We start from the raw sequence: 27823 nt of genomic DNA, 5'->3' as shown, positions 1-27823 counted from the left end.
TTGGTTTTTTATATGTTGATTATAAGGTTATGGAGTATTAAAAACAGAAATAAACCAAAAGCTTCTTTTGCATAAGATTAACAGATAAATGAATTAGGAAGACTTCAGTTCAGACCTTGCCATCATCTAGTTAGCAATGTCTGAAAACTCTGACACAATATATACATCTTTAATAACTATTTAGTAATTATTAAACCCACCCTTGTAAATAAGTCTCCAGATTTTAGCATTTGCAAGGATCTTTACTAGCTTGCTTACCTACATGTAACTGTGTTAGTCATTTGTGGCATATTAACTGCTTGGAAAAGGTGAGTGAAGAAGAGGAAAATTCTAAAAAAACAAAAAACAAAAGAAAGAAAAGATTATTTCAGTTTTCAAAAACATACTGACTTCTTCACCTGAAAAAGATGAAATGCATCAGTCTGTTAGCAAACAGGGAATAGACCCCTTCAGTAGAATCTCTCTCTGAGTTCCTGGTAGTCTTCCCCTGATCAGAAGATTCAACTGAAGACAAATGGCTACGGAACAGTGATAAGCATGAGCATTTTGCGTAGTAGGCCTAACTGTTGGGTTGTTAGTGAGTATCCTGTGAGCCAAGATAGTAGACTTTAATCAGATGAACCTAATATCTAGTCTTTTTTTAAAAAATATTTTTTTATTATTTTTTTCTTTAAAAACAAAAAAGAAAAGCTTCTATTTTACAACAGTTCCATATCAGTGTATATCCACAGTTTATGTTCCCCCACTCCTACACATTCACATATTTATTTTTGTGGTTCCCTTATTCCTTATATATTGTATATACTACTCCTTACTTATTATACATACTATTATATCTATATATTACTTTACATCAGGGGTGAAATCCAGCAGGTTCTGACAGATTCTGGAGAACCAGTAGAAGAAATTTCGAGCAGTTCGGAGAACTGGCAAATACCACCTCTGGCTGGCCCCAAAGTGGGGTGGGAATGGAGACTTTGCAATATCCTTCCCCTGGAGTGGGGTGGAAATGGAGATTTTGCAGTATCCTTCCCCTGCCACGCCCACCAAGTCACGCCCACCAAGCCACACCACGCCCATAGAACTGGTAGTAAAAAAAATTTGGATTTCACCACTGCTTTATATACATTGTATATTTAATCTCTAGTCTTAAAATGTCTCTTAGTGACCCTCTAAGTATTGTCACTGAAATATAACTTTTAACGGGAAAGAAGTGATTGAATGCACGGATAATTATATCCATTGGCATAGCAATACAGAGACTTCTTGGTTTGACTCTGATGACTCTCAGTTGTGACTCAACAGATATTAATATCTGTTGGACACTAATATTAATATCTGTTGGGATAGCAATACAGAGATTCTCTTGGTTGTGGCTCTGATGTGGAATCCTGCAGATTCCCCTTTAAACAGGTCTGTCTAAATATATCGAACCTGTACAGGTTACAATTCCCTAATTTAAAATTCAGCCCGGGCAGGGTTCAAAGCTTCCCCTCTCTTAGGTCTCCCATTTATAAGTGCAAAAAATGGCAATAAATGGATGAGCTCTTAAACAAAAAAAGCACAATAAATAGTTAACAGGCTACATTCATCCGGATAGATTGCCCATTGTGCCTGTGTATTGTGTGACTTGCAAGTTGTTTAAAATGGGTGGTTGCTTTTTTTAATTTATTTATTTGCACGGGCTTTGCGATTCAAGGCTTAGTTTCATCTCCTTTTCACGGACAAGTTTATAAAATATAAACTATATTTTATTGTTTTATATGATGCGATGCTTGCTGTCTGCTCTGCCTGTATATTGTTCTGGGTGAGCAGTGGAGTCCTTGGTGCTCTCTGAGCTTGGTTGTTTGCCTACAAACTTTTCATTATCTACCTAGGTTCATCATCTGTGCTAGACGGGAATGGAGGTTGGGGGGGGGGAGGAGGAGGAGGAGGAGAACGGTGGTGTCCTTGGTGCTTTCTGAGTTTGGTTATTTGCCTGCAGAAGTTTCATTACCCAACTAAGTAGCATCATCAGTGTGAGTCTTTGTTAGCAGCCTAAGGTACAAGGATAAAGTACAAACTCAATAAACAACAATACTTTTGGAGATTGTCCTCCAGCTAAGCTGGGTGTATGTATGTAAAGCACTTTCCAAACATGACCTTGGAATGTTCCAATGTATCTGCTCCCCCCTGATTGTCCCAAAGGCGCTTCAACAAAAGGCAACTGGACTTTGTTTTTCCTTGAAAAAAGTGTCGCTTCTCATCCAAGAAGTTTCTTCAGTCAGAACTGAAGAAGCTTTTTGGGATGAGAAGCAAAACGTCTTCAAGGAAAAACAAAGTTCAGTTGCCTTTTGATGAAGAAAGAGCCTGTAGTACAGTGGACTTAAGCACTGTTATTAACATCTGCTGCTTGCAATTACTGCAAGTTCAAATCTGACCAGGCTCAAGGTTGACTCAGCCTTCCATCCTTTCAAAGGTAGGTGAAATGAGGACCCAGATTGTGGGGGCAATAAGCTGACTTTGTATAAATATACAAAAGGATGAAGGCTATTGCTTAACGCATTGTAAGCCACCCTGAGTCTCCGGAGAAGGGCGGCATATAAATTAAAGCAAAAAGCAAAAGCAAAAAGCACCTTTGGGACAGCCATGACCTAGATGTCTGAGAATCTCCACAGATAATGTCCTCCTGGGAATACCTGGGAATACCTGGGAATCATAATTCTTAACACTTAATTTTACACCCCTTTCTCACATTCATCTACTCATTTTCTCCCTGTCCGAGGCAGAGTACAGGCACCCCAAAACTAATTGTTTAGTGTGGTGCAGCCCTTCTCATTTCTTCTTGAAATTAACCAGAAACTCACCCTCGAGATCTTCATGTGTTTTTCCTAGGAACCTCCTGAGGGAAAAAAAAAATAAAGATCTGTCTATATAAAAAACTAGGGATGTTTCATATATTGTTGTGCCCATGGTAACTCAATTTGCACACTCCTGACCTCAGCAGTCTTAATTTAAGAGAAGAAGAGCCGTTTCATTGTTCCAGTTAAGCAAGAGGGAACCAGGAGCTCTTTCTCCATCTATTGCCAGTGACCTGATGAACTCAAACTAGATCTCAATCTATTTTCTGCTTCCCTCCCCTCTGTAGCACAGCTCCTGGCTCTGAGAAGTTTTAAATTCCTGCTCATAAGGGAGTTGGTGGGATGGTGCATCTTGCTGGCGAAGTCTTATGAACTGGAAGCAGAAGGCAACATCTTGAAAAACCTGTGGGAATTAGATTTTTTGCTTTATCAGACCGTGCTATCTGTTTAAACTTTAACTTCTAACCTAGGCTGAATTATCAGTTTGGTGAGGGAAGAATTGGAAAACAATTACTTAAATAATGGGTTCTGGGAATCTCAGAATCCATATGTAAATGGGTAAAGGATTATTTCTCCTTCACGTTTCCATGTCTTTTGATTATTTGAGGATCCCATTGCTCTTTCTTCCCTTAAAATCGGTTTCTTTCCAGCATGTTAACAAGCCAGTGGGGGGATTCAAGTAATTTAACAACTGGTTCTCTGCCCTAATGATTTCTTCCAACAACCAGTTTGCCAAACTGCTCAGAAAGTTAACAACCAATTCTACCAAACTGGTGCAAACTGGCTGAATCCCACCACTGTAACAAGCCCATTAAAACCTAAATCTGATTTTTTTTCTGCCCGTTGGAAGATTCCAGGCATTTTCAAGTTGGCCCAAAGTGCCAATAATTGACTTTGTAAACTAAGGAAGGATCTCCTACTGACTTGAGTTTCAGTGACTTCTGTTTTGGGGACTGCAATCCTGGTGGGGGCCAAGGAGAGAGAGAGAAGGGTTGTTAATTAGCTAGCTTTCTTCCCTCCCCCGGTTCACTCACTTCAGAAAGAATGTTTTAATGAATGTCCCGATTACTGTTGAGCAGGCAAAGCTGGGGCAGGGCCATAACTCAGGGGCAGGGTGTAAATTTTGCATGCAGAAGTTCTCAAGTTCATTCCTGGACAGTTCATGCTGAGCCATGGGAAAGAAAAAAAAATACTTTTTGACCTATCATGGAGGGGGAAAAAAATAAGGTAGATGAGCCAATAGCACATACTTGCTGTACGTTGATTTCTTTAACCATGATTTGTTGAGTGCATCACAACTGGCTGGATCTTGCATATGAAGGCATATACCATGGCTTAGAAACCACAGTGGTTGGCCATATACAAAACATCAAAGCTATATCATTGTGGCTTGATCATGACTTACTCTTAAGCAGGGAAGTCCTCACCTAATAACCATTTGAAGTCATGGTGGACTCTACAAAAGCTATTTATACCTGGTTCCATATTGCTGCAGGCACACACACACACCATGGTTAAATGACTGCATTTCATGGTTGTGGAGTGGTTAAAATGCAGTATTGCAGACTAACACACTGCTGACTGCCAGGAGTTCGATCCTGACCACCTCAAGGTTGACTCAGCCTTCCATCCTTCCGAGGTTGGTAAAATGAGGATCCAGATTGTTGGGGGCAATGTGCTGACTCTGTAAACCGCTTAGAGAGGGCTGTAAAACACTATGAAGCGGTATATAAGTCTTAAGTGCTATCGCTATTGCTATTCTGGGCACTTGGCAACTGGCTCACCTTGATGGCCAGTTGCAGAATTCTGCAGTCCCATAGTGATGATTTACAATGTTTTTGATGGTTTTTGACCTTTTTCATTGGTTTCTGACAAAAAACGCCCGTAGGAATACATTGATTGGCTTAACGATTATGGCTTTTACTCAATGACCATCACATTCATTTAATGACCATGGCATCTACTGTTGCAAAAAAGTTGTAAAATCTGCTCTGGTCATGGGTGCCTCGACTTATGGCTGTTAGACTTATGACAGAAATTCCAGGCTCCATTACGGTCCTAAGTCGAAGACTATCTCTATTCTAAAGAGATAGAGTCCGTTTCCAAGGCAAAACCACTGCTGTTTACTAAACACTGACATTATTTATGATGAGTTTGGCTTCTGAGAAATGGGTGTTTCAATACTGAACATGTCAGTCATTTTACAAAAATAACTATAATGCTAATTCAGTTTCCAAACTGTCCACTTTATCCTTATCTGAAAGTTCTCCCACATTTGGTCACTGGGGTTTTTGCACACAATCCTAGACCAGAAGGAAACTACTAATAGGTATTATTTCTTTCAGCCTTACAAATGCCCTCCCCTTATATTCAACAATTTATGAAAACATTAGTGGTGAATTAGGACTATTTAAAGGCTCTGGAAGTTGTTGACAAGGTTTAAAGTTGAGAAAAGACAACTGGTGATGTCTTTGAGCAGGTTTTCCTGGAGGTAGATATTTCATATGAGAAATGCCTTTATCAAATAAAAGCTACCGTTTGCAAAATGACAGTTCTGGTTTCATGGGTGGAAGATTGATGGCCTCGGTATCAATCAATAGAATAGTAGGTTAGCAAAATGTTGATTTCCATGCGACATGAAGTAACTTGATCAGAGAACTGGAGAATGAGCTGTTTACTCCATTTAGACGAGCTTCCCTTTAAGAGACCCAATGCTACAAGCTATATCTTTTATGCAAAAATGTTCCATTTTTCATATGTTATCGATTTCATCATGTCAGTATTGGGGAAACACCATTGCAAAGTTCCTACAGGATTTGGGGAATTGTCCCAGAGTGGATGAGTTCACATGTTTTGCTAAGTTGTGGATTAATTTGACCATGGTTTGTTTAACCAGCCCTAGTCTCTTATGGCTAAGTCATAAATCAGGGATCTCCAAACTTGGCAACTTTAAGTCTTGTGGACTTCAACTCCCAGCACCCAGCAAAGCTGGCTGAGAAATTCTGGGAGTTGAAGTCCACAAGTCTTAAAGTTGCCAAGTTTGGAGACCTTTGTCATAAATCATAATATACAAACCAGAAAGACGGTTTATATTCTTGCTGGTCTAAAACCAAGTCAACAGTTTTACAGTTGAATGAAATAATTCTTAAAGCATGGTTGAGCTCAAATGGCCTTCTTCGCGTAATACTTCATATCTTGAAGTAAACCAGATCGACCACATTATGCATGAGCTAATACTAATAGTCATACCTCTTGCTATCCCAGGAGTTTTATCCATGGTGTGTTTGAAAAAGGCAGGGTGCCCACACATCACATCCATCAAACGTAACATGGGTTAATTCACTGGCTGCATTTGCAAGAACCAAAAACTGGGTAGCCATATTTTAGCTTAAAATGTGTGAAAGCGGCCTGCAAAGCTAGTTGTATGAACATAGACAAATTAAATTAGTGATGCATGATCAACTTAACCACAAGTAAGCATATACGTACTGCAGAGGTGAGACGAGTTTTATTTCTTCGCTTTTTTTCTGGTCAAATTCGCAGCCTGGTTTGATTTTTCTCCCGAAAGTGATTATAATTTTTCCTTTAAAAAAAAAAAAAAAAAGCTGTTAACCATAGTTTCTTCTGTTGGTGAAGAAGCAGCTTCTTCTTTTTTTTTTTTTAGTAGAAAGTAGCCAGAGAGATCTCCTAGAACTTAATCCTACTCTCCCTTAACCATACTTCCAAATTGGATTCCCAATTTAAAAACAACCACGATGGAAAAATACACATCCTTGCATGCCAGGGCTAGTTTGGGTCTTGGAGAAATCAGATTAGGTTTACATTTCCTATTCTTGGAAGACCTCCACAAGAAGTCTTTCCCTGATCTGTAGAAGGTTAAAAAAGAGAAGCTTGGGTGCTAAAAGTTGCATTTACAGTAGAGCCGTCCTTTTGTTTAGGCAGCTCAAGTGATAACCTAGAGCAGGGGTATCAAACTCAAGGCCCATGGATGCTTAAATCTGGCCCATAAGGCTGCCCTGGAAACAGCAAAGGACCAGCCCATTGCCTTTGCCAATGAAAACAGAGCCCAGAAAGGAGAAAGGGAAAGAGGAAAGACAAAGAAAAAGAAGGAAAGTTGGGGAGAGCAAAGAAGAAAAATAAGGAAAGAGGGGAAGGAAGAAAAAAGGAGAATGAAGAGGGAAGGAAAAAGAAGAAAAGGAAGGAAGGAAGGAAGGAAGGAAGGAAGGAAGGAAGGAAGGAAGGAAGGAAGGAAGGAAATTATAATGAGAGGGAGGGAGGGTCTCAGAGAAGTCCTTCCTTACCACTTGGCCTTCACAGGTGCCCCCCAACACAAGTGACATCGAGCTGGTCATTCCCACCCTGGCCACCCCTACCCAGCCAATGCGCCCCCAGCCCTCCCAAGGTCAAACACAACGCTCAATGAAATTGAATTTGACACCCCTGGCCTAGAGCAGTGAAGTTGTATTCCTTGATGTGTCCAAAGTTAGGAAAATGCCTTATTTGACTCTGCTGGCATGTTACATCCCTCACAAACCAAATAGAAGCCATTCTCTATCTCCCCCATCATCTAGGCCAGGGTTCCACAACCCCTGGACCATAGACCGGTAGGGGTCCGGTGAGCAAGTGAGCAAAGCTTCATCTGCATGTGTGCAGAATCTAGATTGTGTACAAAACCATTTCCCCTCTGGTTTCGTGAAAGACAGTCTTTCTTCCAAAATCGGTCTACGCCACCATGAAGAGTGGCACTTGATGGCTGGGCCAAGGCTGAGCCTGAAACAAAGACCTGGGCCTTGATTTCAGGCCTAGTGCCACTGCTGCCACTCACAAAGGCTAGCTGGGGTCATTCCCTAAGGCGCAAAACCCTTGAGGCATGGCGCAATTGCCCTCTTGGTCCAGCACTTCCCAGGATCTAGCACCGTGATAGCGAATCTATGGCCACAGATGGCACGCAGAGCCATATTGGTGGGCACCCGAGCTCATCTATGGCCAGCTGATTTTCAGGCCTTCTGGGCCCACCGGAAGTCAGGAAACACGCTGTTTCTGGCCTCCGGAGGGCCTCTGGGGGGGGAAGGCTGTTTTTGCCCTCCCCAGGCATCTAGAAAGGCTCTGGAGCCTGGGGAGAGCGAAAAATGGGCCTATTGAGCCCACCATGCCATTGCGTGCCAAAAGAGGGGGGAGCACAGGGGTTCATGCTGCATACGCAGGTGGCTGGGCACATAGAATTATGGGTGTGGGCTCGAGTGTGCGCAACCCCCTCCCCATACACCCCGCTTTTGGCACGTGATGGCAAAAAGGTTAGCCGTCACTGGTCTAGCATGTGCCACTTCCTTCTGGCTGTGTTGTCTTTCTAGTGACAGACCCCTGTGGCCTATTAGGATAGTTGTTCCTGAATATTGGCACTGTGTCATCCCCTGCACCAACTGATCCCAGGATGACTTGAAAATCAAGGCTTGTAGCAATAGCATTTAGACTTATATACTACTTCACAGTGCTTTACAGCCCTCTCTAAGCAGAGAGTCAGCACATTGCCCCCAACAATCTGGGCCCTCATTTTACCAAACCTCAGAAGGATGGAAGGCTGAGTCAACTTTGAGCCTAGTGAGTTTCGAACTGCCAAATTGCAGTCAGCCGGCACCCAGCAGAAGTAGCCTGCAGTACAGTGGTGGTATTTAGCCGGTTCTATCCGGTTCGGGCAAACCGATAGCGGCAGCAGCGGGAGGCTCTGCCTATCCGCCCAGATGTCATCATGTCCCATTTTTGATGCTCTGTGCATGCGTGGAAGGACCTGCGCATGCACGGAGGTGGCGTGTGCAAGTGAAGCACGCATGGTCACATTTGCGAACCGGTAGTGAAGGTAAGTGAATACCACCCCTGCTGTAGTACTGCACCCATCATTGTGCCATATATATTATATATTAATATATGAATTTTAATATATGAAGATATCTTCATATATGAATCTAGCCATGAGTGGCTTAGTCAGTAAGCCATAAATAATTTTGCTTGACTTCATCAATGAGTCTGCTCTCATGACCTATCTGGAATATTTACTTCCTTTAAACTTTGAGGCTTTTTTTTTTAAATGTAGATTTGATTCATAGGTTGCATTATTTGGTTTTGGTGCGGCACGATGTACGAAATCATCCAAGTGTAGCTTGTTCAATAAACCACAATTAGGTTAAACACTTGTGACCAGGGGTGGGTTCTAAAAATTTTTATTACCAATTCTGTGGGCGTGCCCAACTTTTTTTTTTTTTACTTTTAAAAGCATTTTTTCTACAACCTTAAGAGGTTGCAGGAAAAAAAATGCTTTTAAAATCCTCTGATGATCAGGCAACTCAGCTGGGATCGTCAGAGGCTTTTAAAAGCATTTTTTTCCTACAACCTCTTCGGCGGAAGAGGTTGCAGAAAAAATGCTTTTAAAAGCCTCTGACGATCCCAGCTGAGCTGCGCGATCATCAGAGGCTTTTTTTTTTACTTTTAAAAGCATTTTTTTCGGCCGAAGAGGTTGTAGAAAAAATGCTTTTAAAAGTTAAAAAAAAAAAAAAACCTGATGAGGTGAGTGGGGTAAGCGAGTGGCGACTGGACCGGGGACCGGTTCAGGGACGTGGCCAGCCAATGTTATTACCGGTTCTCCGAACTACTACAAATTTTCACTACCGGTTCTTGCGAACCGGTGCGAACCGGGGGCAACCCACCACTGCTTGTGACCTCTCGACATGCAAGCCAGCAGAATGTTAAGATGTGAACGGAGAGGACCTAATCTTATTAGTGTCAGCACGTTTCGGTCTTCGGGGACCTCAGGCCCAGGAAAAGGCATTAAAGAAGAAAAATACGTTCACAAACATTTTTTAAAAATTCCGTTAAAGAAGAAAGAACCAAGTTTGAGATTCAATCTTGCCAAGTCCGTAAATAGCATCAGTTTAGCCGGCTTCCTTCTGATTTACTTGGCTAGTTTACTAGATAAAATCTAGGGTGGGGTGGGAGAAACAGCAGAAAAACCTTAATTTCTGCAAGGGCCACCGAAGGCCTCGTGATGACTTTTCCTGCCCTCAATGTTTGTGTTGCTCCGTTTTTAGATTTGCAACACGTTTTCCTGGAATCGTTGCTGAGTTTGCCATCTTGTAGGGTAATCAAGCTCTGATTCTTCTGGATAACAATTAGAAAGATGGAGAGGGGTGGGATTTTCTTGCTTTGCTAGCCAAGGAAAAGAAAGGTTGTTTTAGGAGAATGGGTTATTTGTTTTTAAACGTCATTAATTCCATGGCACTGCTTTTATTGCCCCCTTTCCATAACTTTCCCACCTGAAAATGGCCGGAAAACTGTGAAGTTTCAGCAATTCCAAGGATTGTGTATGGATTATTCATTTCCAATCTCAAAAAAGGGATGCCTGGCCATAGGGATCAGTTATGGAAGGAAATCTTATTCTCTATTTAAGATTTACCCACGATTTATCTTTATGAGCCACTGTGGCGCAGTGGTTAGAGTGCAGTACTGCAGGCTACTTCTGCTGCCTGCCGAATCTTGCCAGGCTCAAGGTTGACTTGGCCTTCCATCCTTCTGAGGTCGGTAAAATGAGGACCCAGATTGTTGGGGGCAATAGGCTGACTCTGTAAACCACTTACAGAGGGCTGGAAAGCGCTGTGAAGCGGTATATAAATCTAAGTGCTATTACTCTTTTCTCCTTCCTTCCTTCCTTCCTTCCTTCCTTCCTTCCTTCCTTCCTTCCTTCCTTCCATCCATCCATCCATCCATCCATCCATCCATCCTACACAGTGGTTAGAATGCAGTATTGCAAGCTAACTCTGCCAGCTGCCAGCAGTTCAATTCCGATCGGCTTAAGGTTGGACTCAGCCTTCCCTCCTTCCGAGGTGGGTAAAATGAGGACCCAGATTGTTGGGGGCAAATATGCTGACTCTGTAAACCGCTTAGAGAGGGCTGTAAAACCCTGTGAAGTGGTATATAAGTCTTAAGTGCTATTGCTATTTATTCCTATATACGGTAGCAAACAAGTTGCTCAGGGTGAAAGAAGCACTTTGCATGTGTCTGAAGGTATAGGTAGTCCTTGACTTACAACAGTTCATTTAGTGATTGTTCAAAGTTACACACATTACAACTTCAACTCTAACACTCAGCATCCCCATGGTCATGGGATTAAAATTCAGACACTTGGCAACTAGTTCATATTTATGACGGTGCCAATGGGGAAGCCAGATTCAACACAAATTTTGGGCTCAGTTTTTTTTTTTTTTAAATTGATTTATATGCCGCCCTTCTCCGGAGACTCAGGGCGGCTTACAATGCGTTAAGCAATAGCCTTCATCCTTTTGTATATTTATACAAAGTCAGCTTATTGCCCCCACAAACTGGGTCCTCATTTCACCTACCTTAGAAAGGATGGAAGGCTGAGTCGACCTTGAGCCTTGGAGAGATTCGAACCTGCAGAAATTGCAGGCAGCTGTGTTAATAACAGGGTGCATTAAACCACTGTACTACCAAGGCTCAGTTGTGGCCGTAATTCAAAAGACTATCTATATTTCTGATCCATTTGGGGTTTTTTCCAATGGCTGGGGCTGTAGCATTGCAAGGAATCATCCAAGTATTTCCCCCCCCCTCTCTATGCCAGTGGTACACAATGCTTTCTGTTTATTTAATTAGAACAGTAGGCATCACAAGGAAATTCCTGTTATTATTATTTTTTTTAAAAAAAGCATTACAAGGGTTTCTCGGAATGAACTACAGTATATAGTTCTCCCGTTTTGTATACAGGAGAATCCTTTCCAACAAGATTGACATCATAGCGTAGATGGAAAACACTAGACATTGTTTTAAAGTAGCCTCAACAGTTATGGCAGCCTATCAAATAGATAGGGATGCACGCGGTGGCTCAGTGGCTAAGATGCTGAGCTTGTCGATCGAAAGGTCGGCAGTTCAGTTCGAATCCCTACCGCTGCATAACGGGGTGAGCTCCTGTTACTTGTCCCAGCTTCTGCCAACCTAGCAGTTCGAAAGCACGTAAAAAAGGCAAGTAGAAAAATAGGGACCACCTTTGGTGGGAAGGGAACAGCGTTCCGTGCGCCTTTGGCATTTAGTCATGCCGGCCACATAACCACGGAGACGTCTTCGGAGACCGCTGGCTCTCCGGATTTGAAATGGAGATGAGCACCGCCCCCTAGAGTCAGGAACGACTAGCACATATATGCAAGGGGAATCTTTACCTTTATCAAATAGAAGAATTCATCATGTTCCATTAGCTCAAGTAAATTGGAAAGGTTTAAACTGTGTGGGTTTTTTTTTTTTAAAGATCAACTCATCTGCGGGCTTTTACTCCATCTGATGATGGGGCCATGACACAGAAGGTCCTGTCCACCTGTTTGCCACTCCCAAAGAAAGAAAATCTGATTTTTTCCCCCTTTTTCTCTTCTAAATGAATCCCATTATTGACTATCCTCTAAGGGTTATGTCTATGGAGATTCTTAGTCATCCAAGTCGTGGTTGTCCCAAAGGTGCTTTTTTCAAGAGGCAACTGGACTTTGTTTTTCCTTGAAGACATTTCGCTTCTCAGCCAAGAAGCTTCTTCAGTTCTGACTCTGAAGTGAAGTGAAACATCTTCCAGGAAAAACAAAAGTCCAGTTGCCTTTTGAAAAAAGCACCTTTGGGACTTCAAGAGTTATGATCCTCTAACCCACTATGTCAGGGGTCTGCAACCTTAAATATTCAAAGAGCCATTTGGACCCGTTTCCCACAGAAAAGAAAACACCGGGAGCCACAAAACCTGGGTGGGCATGGCCAACTCTATGTCACTCACTTCCACCAGTCACATGATGACCTAGCCACGCCTACCCAACCAGTCATTAGGGCAGAGAACTAGTTGTTAAAAAACACCGGGAACCACAAAATCCTTTTGACATCTCTCTCTCCCCCTCTCCCTCTCTCTCTGTATCTCTCTATGTCTCTCTCTCTCTTCCTCTCTCTCTGTATGTCTCTGTCTCTGCCCTGGCTGCTTCTCCATCCCCCACCGTCACCCTTACCTTCTCGGGCCAGGCGAGGAGTGACTGGGAGGGGAGGGCGAGGGGTGGGGCCAGTCAGTGGTGGGATCAACTGACAGGGAGACACAGCAGAGGGCCCAAAGAGCCACCTGCAGCTCCGGAGCCGCAGGTTGCTGACCCCTGCACTATGTCAATGGTGTCCTTTTTCCCCATTGGATCCTTGCAGAGGGGAAAAAAAGTTTAATTTTATGTGGCTCGGTGTGACGACAGAAGAAAGACAGCGAGCCATTTGGTCCCCAAAAGTGTCATTTTCCACGGGAAATGTCAGCATTATGATCTTTGTTAGACCTTTTCCTTTATCTCCATCTCCATCCTTCAGTGTGAAAAGCAGTCTAGAATCCCAGCCAAACTCTTTGAGGAAATTTGCAAATCAAGGCAAATCTCCCTGGAATGGCCGATCTGCCATTTGCTTATCAAAAGGACCATCCTTATCTGAGGAAGCATTTTCAGTCTTTTTGATCTTCAAACGCAGCAGCCAGCGGTACCAACAAGGAACTTTTAAGTGCAGCAGGATCATTAAAAATCTGCCTTGTTTTTTTCCTGCAAGGTACAGAATTTACAAGTTGAATGAAAATATATATATATATGGACGTTTCTGTAATTGCAACCCCCACCCCCCCTTGGAACAGCTACATTTTCTTGAACTGTTGAGAGAACATTGCTTGGATTGTGCTGGAAAATAATTTAAATATGTTGTGAAGATTCATATGGTGGCAGTTATCTTCTGACAAAATTATCCTGTACTTCTTCCATACTCAGAATATTGGTTTGTTTGATTTTAGCTTAATTTGTTTATTGTTTTTTTAAAAAAAAATACCCCGCCCATCTACCTCACAGAAGGTAAATGCATTCTGTGGGCCTACCCATTGTGCTTTACAAATCATGGTTTATGACTTAGATTGATCTATGAACCCGCTTTATATGGTTTATTCAACAGATCATGGTTAAAACTATCTGACATAATTTGATTGATGAGCACAGTCAGGGGTGGGTTCTACTTACCTTTACTACCGGTTTGCAATGGGATCGCACGCACATGCTTGCTTCGCTCGCTCGCGCGCCGAGCTTCTGCGCATGTGCAGATCATCTATGATGACATCCGGATTGGTGGGCGGAGCTTCCCCCAGTTTTACTACCGGTTCGCAAGAACCGGACTGAACCGGGGGCAACCCACCACTGCTGACAGTGCTATATGACTGGGGAAAAATAGAAATTTTAACATCAGCATCATTCTCATCTATAAAGCTTCTTTGATTTTGGATTTCCTGCATGAGCTGGAGTTGGTCTAGATCAGGGGTCTCCAACCTTGGCAACTTTAAGACTGGTGGACTTCAACTCCCAGAATTCCTCAGCCAGCTTTGCAAAGCTGGCTGAGGAATTCTGGGAGTTGAAGTCCACCAGTCTTAAAGTTGCCAAGGTTGGAGACCCCTGATCTAGATACCCTCTTGAGATCTATTCACGCTGTATGATTTTTTTTTTAAAGTGTGCTGAGAAGAAATGGTGGCACCAGCCAACCTACTTCTATTAAAGCCACAGCTTTTCTGCTGAAATTGGAAGGTAGCGACCCGACGTGAGATTGAGTTTCTGTGGCTGCTAACATCTTGAGAAGATCTGCTTTCGTTTAAGAAGAAACATTAAAAAAAAAAAAAAAGTTTATAACTGAACTTTTGGAACCGTATGGGCAACATCTGCTCTTGACTCAACACACTTTCAACAATAGAGGCAGTTTCGCATGCAAAACAGGTAGATATTTGAATCTGTGGTTTTATCTCCTGCAGCTTGCTCTACGGTACTTGAAGAAAGTTGTTAAATGCACAGGAGTTTCTGTTTCTATGCTCTGAGCCACTGTAACTTGTGGTCCGCTTGGGTGGATAATGTGATTTCTGCAAATCAAGTGGCTTATAAATAGATACAGATTAACAGAGTTGGAAGGGACCTTATAGATCAGTGATGGCTAACCTTTTCTGGACCGAGTGTCCAAAGCGCGCACGCCCAAACCCCCCAAATGCAATGCGCCTGCGGGCCCTGTGCATGTGCCCACCCCTGCGCATGCACCCGCAGCCCCGGCACATGCCCTAACTCCTGCGCATGCATGGCAGACACCCGACGACCAGCTGGCCGGCGGGAGGCATGCTTGCATGCATGGCAGACCTGAACTGGGGTGACGGCTCACCATCACGGTTATAAATCTTCTAGTCCAACCTTCTGCCCAGCAGACCCCACACCATTTTTGACAGATGGCAGTCCAGTCTCTTCTTGAAATCTTCCAGTGATGAAGCTCCCACAACTTCTGAAGGCAACTTTTGTTCCATTGGTTCATTGGTTGAACCAATGGTAACTTTTGTTCCATTGGTTGATTGCTCTCACTGTCAATAAATTTCTCCTTATTTCCAGGTTGAATCTCTCCTTGATCAGTTTCTATCCATTATTTCTTGTCTGGCCTTCTGGTGCTTTGGAAAATAGCTTGAGCCCCTCCTCTCTGTGGCAGCCCCTCAAATATTGGACCCCTGCTATCATGTCTCCCTTGGTCGTTCTGTGCAAGATTCAGCCAGGCCCTGTCTCCCGCACCACCACAGGCTCGCCAATGTATTAATCCCTGTTCTGGTGACACGCCACCCTGGATTTCACTACCTTTCGGAGTTGTCTGATGAACTAAGTAGGGGACCTTATTAGATTAAGCCCATTGCAACTCATGCGTTAATTACGTGTATTAAATTATGTGTATTTAATACACACGTGTATTAAATTTCCCCAAATTTAACATGGACATAACTAGCAGGGAGGGATACTTTGATGTATGGGTTAATATATCAGGTTAACGGCAAGGTGGTTGTGAGTTCTAGACCCGTCTGATGCACAAAGCTAGTTGGATGATTTTGGGCCAGTCATGTTCTTTCAACTTCAGGAAGAAGGGGCCAGCAAGTTGTATTTGAAAATGTGGCCCTAAAAACTGAAAGGACTTTTCCAAGCATTTGCCAGGAGTCAAAACTGACTTGAAGGCACAAATTTCCAAATGTATAACTAGTGGGATATTTGTGGTGGGTAGGACTCTTTTTGGAGCCAGGGGATCCATTCTAACATCTGGGGAGTGCCACCTATGGCAGCTTGATCTACTCCAGTGGACATCTTTGAGATTTTAATGACAATCTATCTTCTCAGCTTCTGTCTGATATTTTTATTTGGAGACACCAAATAAATACTTGCAAAGGATTTCTCTGAGCAGTTGTTCTTCCTAAAGATTTCTAATCAAGCAGCACCTTTCATATTATAAGATAAAGTTGAACATATTGTATGTCCAAACTTTGCTCTCTGTATGAGTATGAAACACCTGGATCCAGAGGTTTCAGTGGAAGAATGTCCTTCTGATGATGCTCTTAGCAATTGACAATTGTCGCAAACTGCTCTGTAATGACTGTAATTGCTGGGTCTCGCAACTGACCATGGTTTCATTTGCTGTGTGTTATCTAGGGCTTTCCAATGTAGTATTTGTTGACTTTTGTTTGAAGCGTTTGTAGCCTGCTATATAGATTTTTTTTAAAAAAACTTCCGAGCAATTAACACAAAGGTATTAAAAAAAACAAGATAGTCTTCTATTTGAAAGGCATAAAAGAAAAAAAAAAGACCAATGAAAGAAGAAAATAAACAAGCCACTATTCTTACCAAAGGAGGGCACAGTGGCTCAGTGGCTAAGATGCTGAGCTTGTTGATTGAAAAGTCAACAGTTCAGCAGTTCGAATCCCTAGTACCACGTAATGGGATGAGCTTCCGTTACTTGTCCCAGCTTCTGCCAACCTAGCAGTTCGAAAGCATGTAAAAAATGCAAGTAGAAAAATAGGGACCACCTTTGGTGGGAAGGTAACAGAGTTCCATGCGCCTTTGGCATTTAGTCATGCCGGCCACATGACCACGGAGACATCTTTGGACAGTGCTGGCTCTTCGGCTTTGAAATGGAGATAAGCACTGCCCCCTAGAGTCAGGAATGATTAGTACGTATGTGTGAGGGGAACCTTTACCTTTACCTATTTTTAGCAAAATCATTTTGAGAACCAACAAGTAGAATGGTAATAGAAACAAACCTTCAAAGAATAAATTGTTCCAGTATTTTCCCAGAACTCAAAACCTAGAAGATAAAATAATCAATAATATTGCTAGTTAAAGGACGTATATCTAGTTTGATTTGATAATAGCTTCAGGATTTGTGAAGGCTATATGCTGCAGTGTAGCCTTTTAGATTCACTAAATGCTTAGTAACTTCACTCTTGTTTGGAGACAGAAGAATTCAACCTGCAATTCCATTCTCATAGATTTTTGCATAAATAATTTCTGAGCAAACCTGTCAAAGATTGTGTGGTTAAAGAATATATATGTTTTATATATAAGAAACTAAACCATTCAATCCCTCCAGAGTTAGGCAGATATCCACACAAAGTTTCGGCATTTTAGTAACATATGGGGCCATCATCAGTTCCTTAGTAGAAGAGAATCGTGTTTAAACTTCGTTAGTTTGTTTTGTATTTTTTTTAAACAAAGCTGATTCTTGCTTGGTTACTTTTTATCTTGTTTATTGTATCCTCTCTGAGCAGATATCAAGTTAAATCGGTCTGTCGTGCAAATCAAGTGATTTCTCCCAGCTTTGGCATTTGACCATGCTTGCATCCTTAGTCCAAATATTGTGAGCTAAATAATAAATATTTATGATGTTGTTTCCCAGATTTTTTCCAGGTGTGCCAAATACTTGGCAAGGGATGCAGTTAACCACATCAAGCTTAGTTAGGCTTGATTGCAGATAAAGGATGATATTGGGCCACCCTCTTTAAGTTTTTCCTATCCATGGTTAACAGTTTAGGTATGAATAAAGAAGATTAAGAAAGTTAATTTACTCTGGTTCAAGAGGGTTTTTGTTGTCGTTATTTCTTCCTTCGAATAGAATTCTTTATTAGCCAAGTGTGATTGGACACACAAGGAATTTATCTCTGGTGTGTAAGCTCTCAGTGTACATTCAAGCAACAAGGGATGAATTATGATCATAATCGCATTTTCCCCTTACTTTTGCTTTTCCGGTTATGGTTGCCTACATTGTGTTAGTCCCTGCTCAGGTAGTTTTTCAAATAGCTTCAGGTTTGTTTGTTTTTTTGCCAATCAGATTCCTCATAAAACAAAGAAACCATCTAGATTTGTGTTTTGTATCTCATTGAGAATTTTGTTCTCAGCTGGGCACGATGCTTCACAGATGCAAACCAAATTCAGAACTCTATCCCCTAAGTGTGCTGCCCCTAGATAAGCGATGAGACTCTTAATCTCATAAAATGGACGGCCTGTCAGTTCATTGTTAATCAGATATGTTTCATTAATATCATCCCATTCTTTAAACTTTTGGCAGTTCAAACGAAAGATAGCCAGTGTTCCTTTGTGCTGGAGTTTAAGCCTTCACATGATTTGAACAGTTCTTTTCTTCTGAAGACACACTTTTCCTTAACTTGGACTATGAGACAATATGATCAGTTGTAATCATGTTATCACTGTTATTTAACTTTTGTTATCTATGATCTATCTAACCAATCTGTGGTTTGTTTGACTTCGCATAATGTACCCTGTTTTCCCCAAAATAAGACATCCCCTGATAATAAGCCCAATCGGGCTTTTGAGCGCATGGCAATAAGGCCAAGCACTTATTTCAAGGTTCAAAAAAATATAAGACAGGGTCTTATTTTCAGGGAAACATGGTAAGCATCTTGATATATATGATCTGTAAATCTTGGCTTCTGACTTAGTGAGTTGGGTGAACCCTGGTTTAAAAAGAGTATTGAGTCCTATATACCACTTCTACACTTACTTTCTGCCTAGAGGAAGTTCTTGATGTATGACCGGTTGCTTAGCAACCATTCGAAGTTATGACTGACTCAAAAAAGGGGATTTATAATCCAGATTTGAAGTTCTGATGGTCCCCTCTGTGTTCATGTGATTGAACTTGAGGTGCTCTGAAACATGGCTGCATTTAAGTCCGTATCCTACAGTCACATGACCACATTTTATAACGGTCTTGCAAAAAAACGGACCTTCCAGTTTTCCACAAAATCACATCCTTGGGAATTATTGGTCTGCTGAATGACTGTGGCATTGGCTATATAACCACTGCATTTCAGGGGTGAAATCCAGCAGGTTCTGACAGGTTCTGGAGAACCGGTAGTGGAAATTTTGAGTAGTTCAGAGAACTGGCAAATACCACCTCTGGCTGGTCCCAGAGTGGGGTGGGAATGGAGATTTTGCAATATCCTTCTCCCAGGAGTGGGGAGGGAATGGGGATTTTGCAGTATTTATTTATTTATTTTATTTATTTTATTTATTTTAATTTGATTTATATGTATCCTTCCCCTGCCACGCCCACCAAGCCACGCCCACAGAACCGGTAGTAAAAAATTTGGATTTCACCACTGCCGCATTTGCTTAGTGACTATTGAAAAAAGTTTGTAAAATTAGTGACACGACTGACCGATTTTCACGACCACTGTGACATATGACTGCAATGGTCAGGCTCCATGATAGTCATACAGTGAGGACTATGGATGGGGTAGGCTAGTTTAACCATGGATTGGATATTACATTTTTCTCATATGAATCGAACCCAGATTTCATCCCAGTTGCTAACTTTAAGTGAGTTCTTATTTGGAAAAAACATTAGGCAGTATTGCTGCAACCCCTTTAACTAGAGAAGTGTATGCAAATACAGATGTAACATAGAGTGGTAGCGTGTATAATCAAAACTATTTTAGAAGTTGGTGGTCCCTCTGTGAACAATTATAATGAAAAACAGAAAGTGGAGGATTAAATCTGTTTTCTTTAAGTTACACTGATTTTTTTTTAAATGTATCTGCAGCGATTAACAGAATAAAAGTAAATCCTAGCCTTTAGGAACATGTTCGTTTCTAAACAATCCAGGTTTCTAAACAAATGAAATGAAAATGTAACAAATTACAGGATAGTGGCAGATAGGAAAGCTTTGATTAAAAGTTTGAAGCTGTTCAGAACCCTAAATTGGGGGTTCAGGGTTTTTTTTTTTTTTTACAGAAATCTATAGATTACCATCCAAATCTCCAAACCGAATATTCAGATCAAAGTGGGAGACCCCAACGAAATGCATTCCACAATTCAGAATAATTTGTGTGTGTGCACAAGGCTACTTTTTCCCAAACCAATTCAGAAAACTGAATTGTTCTTGTGTTCAGACAATGACCCAGCCTTGACTGATAATACAAATGAGATGTGAGCCAATTTGAAACTTCAAAAGACAGAAAGGTTCTTATTTCTGACTAGCCTATCACATAGGCAGATTGTGAGGACAAAGAGAAGAGCAAATTATGTATATAATTACTAAGACTGATGGAGAAAGGCTGTCAAACAACTAATAATAGTAGTAATTAAAATACTTGGCTCATATGGAGACACACAGTCAGAATCCAAAGTGGGAATGGAGTGAAAAATCAAGAAAACTTTTATGTTTTCTCCCCCATAGCTTCTCCAATTGTGGTGATTAAATTCTAGTCTTTGAAGCTAATCCTGGTCCTCTATTTGAATATTGAATTATGCTTTGGGAGAACACACATTTTCTGTCTCTCACACTCTTCATTTGTGTTTCATTTTTATATCTGAAAAACTTTGTATGTGTGTGTGGGGAGAAAAGATCTTGTTTAATTTTTTGGTGTCTACTGTGCAGCACAAAACACAGAAGTTGATTCCGGTGTGATCTTCTTGCTCAGGAAGGAAAGATTGATCTGGTAGATTTATTTGGTGAGCTTGTAGAATATTCACTCCAGACTAGCATGTTCCTCGGTGAAGGAATTTGTGTATAACCAAAGCCAAGATCTTCTCTAATGTTGTAAATTTGTAGTGACAACAATTAATCAATTGAACAGCTGGCTTCCCAAAGTTGTGGATGCTCCATTACTGGAGGGTTTTTTTTTGTTAAAAAAACAAGATTGGACAACCATTTATTCGGGATGGTATAAGGACTCCTGTCTTAGTAGGGGTTTGGTCCCTTCAGCCTTTATTCTGAACCTTCTTAAGTAAAAGTAAAGGTTTCCCTCGCACATATGTGCTAGTCATTCCTGACTCTCGGCTCATCTCCATTTCAAAGCCGAAGAGCCAGCACTGTCCGAAGACATCTCCGTGGTCATGTGACGGGCAGGACTCAATGCCAAAGGCGCACGGAACGCTGTTATCTTCCCACCAAAGGTGGTCCCTATTTTTCTACTTGCATTTTTTTTTTTTACATGCTATCGAACTGCTAGGTTGGCAGAAGCTGGGACAAGTAGTGGGAGCTCACCCTGTTACACGGCACTAGGGATTCGAACCGTTGAACTGCCAATTTTTTGATTGACAAGCTCGGCATCTTAGCCACTGAGCCACCGCGTCCCTACTTCTTAACCTACTGTAATTTTCTCTAAACTGTTGCCTTTTAGATATATTGATCTTTAGTTCTCCCCATAACGTCTCAAAGGTATTTTTCAAAAGGCAACTGAACTTTCTTTGTTTTTCCTTGAAGATGTTTTGCTTCTCATCCAAGAAGCTTCTTCAGAACTGAAGAAAAAACAAAGGAAGTCCAGTTGCCTTTTAAAAAAGCACTTTTATGTCAACCATGACCTGGATGACTGAGAATCTCATAGACATTCTCCTCATAATCTCACAGCTAAAGACTCTGTTGGCGAAGATTATGGAACATGGCTCTTTAAGGCTACAACTTCATCTTTCCTTAGAGATAGTGCTGTGGATTAGGTCCAGAAAAGATAAGGAATACCAATAAGCAAAAGAATTTAAGAGATTAGAGTAATAAAGCTTCCTGGAACAAAATTAGCATGGCAAAGGTGAACATTGCCTCACCAATCCTTTAAAGAGAGGGTCTCTTTTCTTTGAGAGTGTCATGGATGGAAATCGCCCTATCAGTTTTGTTTACTTGGATTTTCAAAAAGTCTTTGACAAAGTACCTTATCGTGATTTTATGAATTACTATGTGGTTAAGAAAGAAGAAAGCATGGTATTAAAATTAATGGTGATTTTTCTTTTAACCTAGAGAGGTGGGAGACTAAAGTGGAATCCATCAAGGATCTGGGTTGGGATCAATGCTTTGAAACTTCTTCATAACTAGTCTTGATGTAAACTGACAATGAGCTGGCTGAATTTACAGATGATACCGAGTTATTCCAGATGATAAATACCCAAAATATTTCTAAAAGCCAATAAAGGAGAATATTTGTAGCTCAGGGCTGAAATGAGGGTTTTAACAGATTAACAGAGTTGGAAGGGACCTTATAGGTCATGTAGTCCAACCCCCCACCCAAGCAGGAAACCCTACACTATTTCTGACAAATGGGAGTTCAGTCTCTTCTTGAAAGTCTCAAGTGATGAAGCTCCCACAACTTCCGAAGGCAACTTCTGTTCCATGGGTTGATTGTTTTCACTGTCAGAAAAATTCTCATTTCTAGGTGGAATCTCTCCTTGTTCAGTTTCCATCCATTATTCCTTGTCTGGCCTTCGGGTGGTTTGGAAAATAGCTTGACTCCCCTCCTTTCTGTGGAAGCCCCTTAAATATTGGAACACTGCTATCATGTCTCCCCTGGTCCTTCTCTTCACTAGATTAGCCCTGCCCAGTTCTTGCAACCATTCATCGTATGTTTTACGATTAGTCCCCTAATCATCCTGGTTGCTCTCCTCTGCACTTTTTCTAGAGTCTCATTGGTACTCACTGAACCTGGTTGTTTTCTTGCAGACATATTGTTACCCAAACTATCATCATTAGTACTGATGATATAACCTAGTTTGGGTAATGAAATGTCTGGCTCAGAGGGTATCAAGGAACCCTTATTTCTGGAAGCTCTGTAAAGATCTCTAATTTGGGACAATTGTCAATCAAATGTTCGGGGTTGAGCAGTCATTAACTAACTACAAAAAAGACATGGGAATCATAGTGGGTAGGTCAATGAAGGTGCAACTTAATGATCAGCAGATCTGAAAAAGGCAAATTCCATGCTAGGAAAGAGATCGGAAATCAAAATGCCAAGATAGTAACGTTCATGTACAAATCTTATTGCATGTCCCTATTGAAATTATATAAAACTAAAATGTTTGGAATACCTTATCTTGGGGCGGGGAAAAAGCCAATGGGAGTCATAATAAAGGAAAATAAAACCATGCCTAGCAGGGAGAAAATAAACGGAGAGAGTTGTTTCTGCCTGTTCTCAAAGCATTACGACCCCTGGCTATCCAGTGAAAGGATTAGAAAGAGGTTTAGAAATTAGTTATTTGTGTAGTATAGAATCACTTGTGGAATCCATGACCAGAAGGCATGGGGATGGCCACTAACTTGGCTGGTTTTAAAAGTGGGGGTGTATGGATAAATATTAAATATTAACGGATAGGGTGTTCTTTCAGACAAAGAAATCCGGGGACTAAGCAATTTGGTGGGAAAAAGTAGTCTCAGCAGGAGCTTACATGGTCCAATTCTCACAGGATGAACTGAACCTACAGAATTCCTATCCTAACTGGGAATTGTAGCAGCTGTAATCTGTACAAAGCTGGAGAACACCCACTTGGGAAAGAGAAAGCTAAATTATAGGACTGAATACACAAACGGCACCAAGCCATACATTATTAATTAAATCCCGGTTGGCTGTGCTCGAATTTGTTTTGATGTTTATCTTGTAATGTGGAGTTTTATAATTGTTGTTTTTATCTTTCGTTTTATTGTTGTATGTTGCTCAGAATGGCTTTTATGTGTGTGAGATGGACAGCTGTACAATTTTTTAAATAATAATAATAATAATTTATTTATTTATTTATTAGTCATATTTCTATGCCGCCCACTCTCCGAGGACTCTGGGCGGCTTACACCAAAGACAGTATACTAAATAGCATATTGCCCCCAACAATCTGGGTCCTCATTTTACCCACCTCGGAAGGATGGAAGGCTGAGTCAACCTTGAGCCGGTGAGATTTGATCTGCTGATCTGCTGAACTAGCAGTCAGCTGCAGTACTGCACTCTAACCACTGCGCCACCTCGGCTAACAACAACAACAACAACAACAACAACAACAATAACAACAACAACAACAACTTTATTGTCATTGTACGTGTATACAAAGTATACCCATACAACGAAATTCACTTAACACCCAAAGACCAGGTCCAACACACATAACAATCCCCAAACACACTCCCACCCACCACAATTCCCCACCCCTAAACCACCCAAACATCCACACAACAGACCAAGTAATGCTGTCCAACAGCTCACTGATGGTGGCCCTTTAGTTCATTGCTGAGTGCAATTATAGCTCTGGGATAAAAACTATTCAGAAAACGTGTGATCCGAGTTTTAATTGTTCTGTATCTTCTGCCAGAAGGCAAATTTGATTAATAAGTAAAGGAATGAATGAATGAATGAATGAATGAATGAATGAATGAATGAATCATCATCATCATCATCATTTAACGACCCCATAATCCCTTGCGGGGTAGAGTCTGGGCAACTGAATGGAGCTAGCAGAGTGTTTACTGGTCGGATGCCCTTCCTAACGCCAATGCAATGAATGAATGAATGAATGAATGAGTGCAAAACCATTGACCGCCTCTCCCGAGTTACATCTACCAGGCCTGCAAGAGTGGAAAAGCAGGGTATGTTTTAGATCTCATCTATTAAGTAAATATATGAGATGGGACCAGGGGTGGGTTCTACTTAACTTTACTACTGGTTTGCTTCAGGGCCGTGCGCATGTGCTCGCTTTGCTCGCATGCATGTTTGCTCTTCTGTGCATGCGCAGAAGCATTCTGATGACGTCGGGGTCAGTGGGTGGAGCCTCCCGCCAGTTTTACTACCGGTTCTATAGAACCGGTGTTAACGGGGGCAACCCACCACTGGATGGGATCTAGAAGAAAGCCCTGCTCTTCAGTGGTCCCTTTGAAACATCATTCTCCCATAAATAAGGTTGGCTACTTTTCTGGGAGGTCCTGAAGATGTGGTTTTGTTAGAGAACCTGGAGACACCAGGTTAAATCAAAGGTGATCTTTGATTTGCTTTTGTTTGTTTTTCTTTGTCGTTGCCTTGGGGGGGGAGGGGATTTCTAAGGATTTTATAGTGTTGATTTTTTTAATGTGCGGCCCAGACTTAGCATATGTGAGTTGGGCGGTCATATAAATCTATAAATAATACATAAATAAATCAATGTGTGATCACTTAAAACCCAAGCCAAGGTATGGGTGGTTTGCAATCTGTGAACCTTATGTAGGAAACAGATTAAAGTCGAGAGAGGGAAGAGCCAGTTTGGTACAGTGGTGAAGGTGCTGATTTAGGAAACCAGGAGATTGTGAGTTCTAGTCCTGCCTTAGGCACAAAAACTGGTTGGGTGACTTTCGGCCAATCACCAGGAGACTCTGAGTTCTAGCCCCACCCTCAGCATGAAAGTTTGGGCCAGTCACTGTCTTTTAGCCCAACCCACTTCCTGGATTGTTGTTGTGGGGGAAAAAGAGAAGGAAAGAACAATATGTATGTTCACCGCTTTGAGTTAATAAAATAATATTAATAATGAAGTAATAAAAGGCAGGATAAAAATCAAATAACTAAATAAATAACAAACACACTATATCAGGTCAATCCCAAGACAGTTTACTTTATTGATTAGCCCTTGGGCCATATCAAAGTGCAGAGTTCCAGACACAAATTATTACTAAAATCTGATAAAAACAATTTAAAATGGAATTGGATAAAATGCAATTTGAAATGAAATTGGAATAACGTACGAAATTGGAACGAAGTAATTATAAAAGGCGGGCTAAAAATCAAATAACTAAATAAATAATAAACACACTATATCAGGCTTAATATGAGTCAAGGTCGCACAGTTGTTAGAGTGCAGTACTGCAGGCTACTTCAGCTGACTGCTAGCTGCAATTCGGCGGTTCAAATCTCACCGGGCTCAAGGTTGACTCAGCCTTCCATCCTTCCGAGGTGGGTAAAATGAGGACCCAGATTATTAGGGGCAATAGGCTGACTCTGTAAACCGCTTAGGGTGGGCTGTTAAAACATATTAAAGCAATTTATAAATCCAAAACGCTATTGCTTCCGTCCATCCATCCATCCATTCATGATGCGCAGTAGTTAGAATGGGGTATTGCAGGCTAATTCTGCCAACTGCCAACAGTTCAATTCTCACCCGCTCAAGGTTGGCTCAGCCTTCCATCCTTCTGAGGTGAGTAAAATGCGGACCCAGATTGTTGGGGGGGACAATAGGCTGACTCTGTAAACTGCTTAGAGAGGGCTGTAAAGCACCGTAAAGCGGTATATAAATCTAAGTGCTATTGCTATTAATGGCTGTTTTAGTGGAAAAGCCTCAGCTTGGAAGCCTTTCCTTCCCACTCTTTGTCATAAGCATAATGATGGTGGTAGAGACGAGGGGGGCAATCTGTGTTCAATGGAGAAATGTAGGATACAAGTTCACCAGAGTGCCTGCTTAAACAGCATGGGAAAGTTTGTAGAATTTAAGCTTTCTAAATATATTCATTTCACGCGGAATTTTAAAGACGGTGTCCTTATGGGATTCCAGAGGCATCTGACTTGGTCAGCAATGCTATGATCCTGGCAAGCCCCCCCCCTTTTCCCCCCTCTCTCTTCATGTCTGTGTCTTTTCCTGCCTTCCTTGCAATTCCTTTCTGGGGCCTGAGGCCCACTTGTTTAAAACCATTGCTCTCCATCTAGTCCGGGGGTCACCAACCTTTAGGACCTCAGGGACCACTAAATTCATAATTTTAAATCCCGCGGACCACTAATATGGTCTGCCTAATGACTGGCTGGGTGGTCGTGACTAGGTGGTCATGTGACTGGGTGGGCGTGGCCAACTCAATGTCACTCACATCGAGGGGCGCCTCGCCAGCCTCTAGTCACCCCTCCCTTCTCAGCTACTCCTTGCCTCCCCTCCCGGGCTCCTTAGGGCCCCCACAGGAAGCAGTTGTTGGAGCAAAGCAGCCATCAGTAGAAAGAGTTGGCAAAACAACTCAGTTCAAATTGGATCTGCCCGAGAAGGAGGCTCATAGAAGCACCTCACTGAGGACTATGAGCATAGGCTTTCCAAGCAGAGGGAAGACCCATGGGAATGCAAGGCCAGGTACCAGTGCCTGGAGGCTCAGAGGGCTGAGATGGTCAGCCAGTTCCAGGCCATGATGTAGTCCCACTCCGGCTCTTTGCCACCAGTGGTGATTCCCCCCAGCCTTTGCCTAAAAGCCCTGTACCAGGAGGCTGGAGCAGACCCCAAGTCGGAATTTCTGCCCCATTCTGACCCACACAAAAAGACCCTGAAGGGGGAGACTCTGCAGCAACACAAATGTTCATTGCACGTATCTGTCCCAGGGCCCGTAGTTTGAGGACCCCTGATTTAGTGCAGTATAAAAAATGCAAATAATTTTTCTGTGGACCACCAAAAATTTTCTCATGGACCACCAGTGGTCCACGGCCCACCAGTTGCTGACCGCTGATCTAGTCTTCATCTTTTCAATGAAGCATCGGTGGGCTTGAGAATTCAAGCATCCCCTCCCCTTTTCGCGCAGGTGTAGCTGCACGCCACATGTGGGCGAATGCGTGTTTACTAGCCGGCTGACTCAGTCTGCGCGCATTTTGTCAAGCCGAGTCCAAGCCTTCTCCTGCTCTGACTGCATGCACAAGGCACGCAGGACTCATTGGAAGGCGCTCTCCGCCTGCCTTTCATCTCCTCCTTCCCTCCCTTCCCCCCCCTCTTCCTACTCCAGCTCCACTCCCCATGTCAGTTTACTTACTCATCTGGCGGGCTGGGCCCGCTGGCCTCTTGAATCAGTTTGCATCAGCCAGCAGGAGCCAGGCGGGGGAAATTCTAAGGAGGGAGGAAAAAAATCTCATGACATCTCTTGGAAGGGAAAAA

At 42.1% G+C, this 27823-nt stretch overlaps 1 protein-coding gene and 1 long non-coding RNA gene across 3 annotated transcripts in view; one reads left to right on the top strand and one right to left on the bottom strand.

Annotated features, from left to right (window-relative positions):
- Positions 1 to 27823, top strand: part of ETS1 (ETS proto-oncogene 1, transcription factor) — a 155321-nt gene that overhangs the window by 64161 nt on the left and 63337 nt on the right. The gene's annotated exons all lie outside the window — the stretch shown is intronic.
- LOC148112500 (uncharacterized) lies at positions 222 to 27823 on the bottom strand. Its single transcript, XR_015729341.1, has 5 exons — positions 27702 to 27823; positions 13892 to 14085; positions 6330 to 6423; positions 2847 to 2881; positions 222 to 330 (listed from the first exon to the last, which is right to left on the bottom strand). It is a non-coding gene; the product is annotated as an uncharacterized LOC148112500 (long non-coding RNA).

Source organism: Pantherophis guttatus, chromosome 9, assembly GCF_059756535.1.
Source record: "Pantherophis guttatus breed Tessera chromosome 9, ASM5975653v1, whole genome shotgun sequence".
In the NCBI taxonomy this organism is placed as follows: domain Eukaryota; kingdom Metazoa; phylum Chordata; class Lepidosauria; order Squamata; family Colubridae; genus Pantherophis; species Pantherophis guttatus.
Note: the sequence above shows the minus strand (reverse complement) of the source record. Positions and strands in the feature narration are given on the sequence as shown.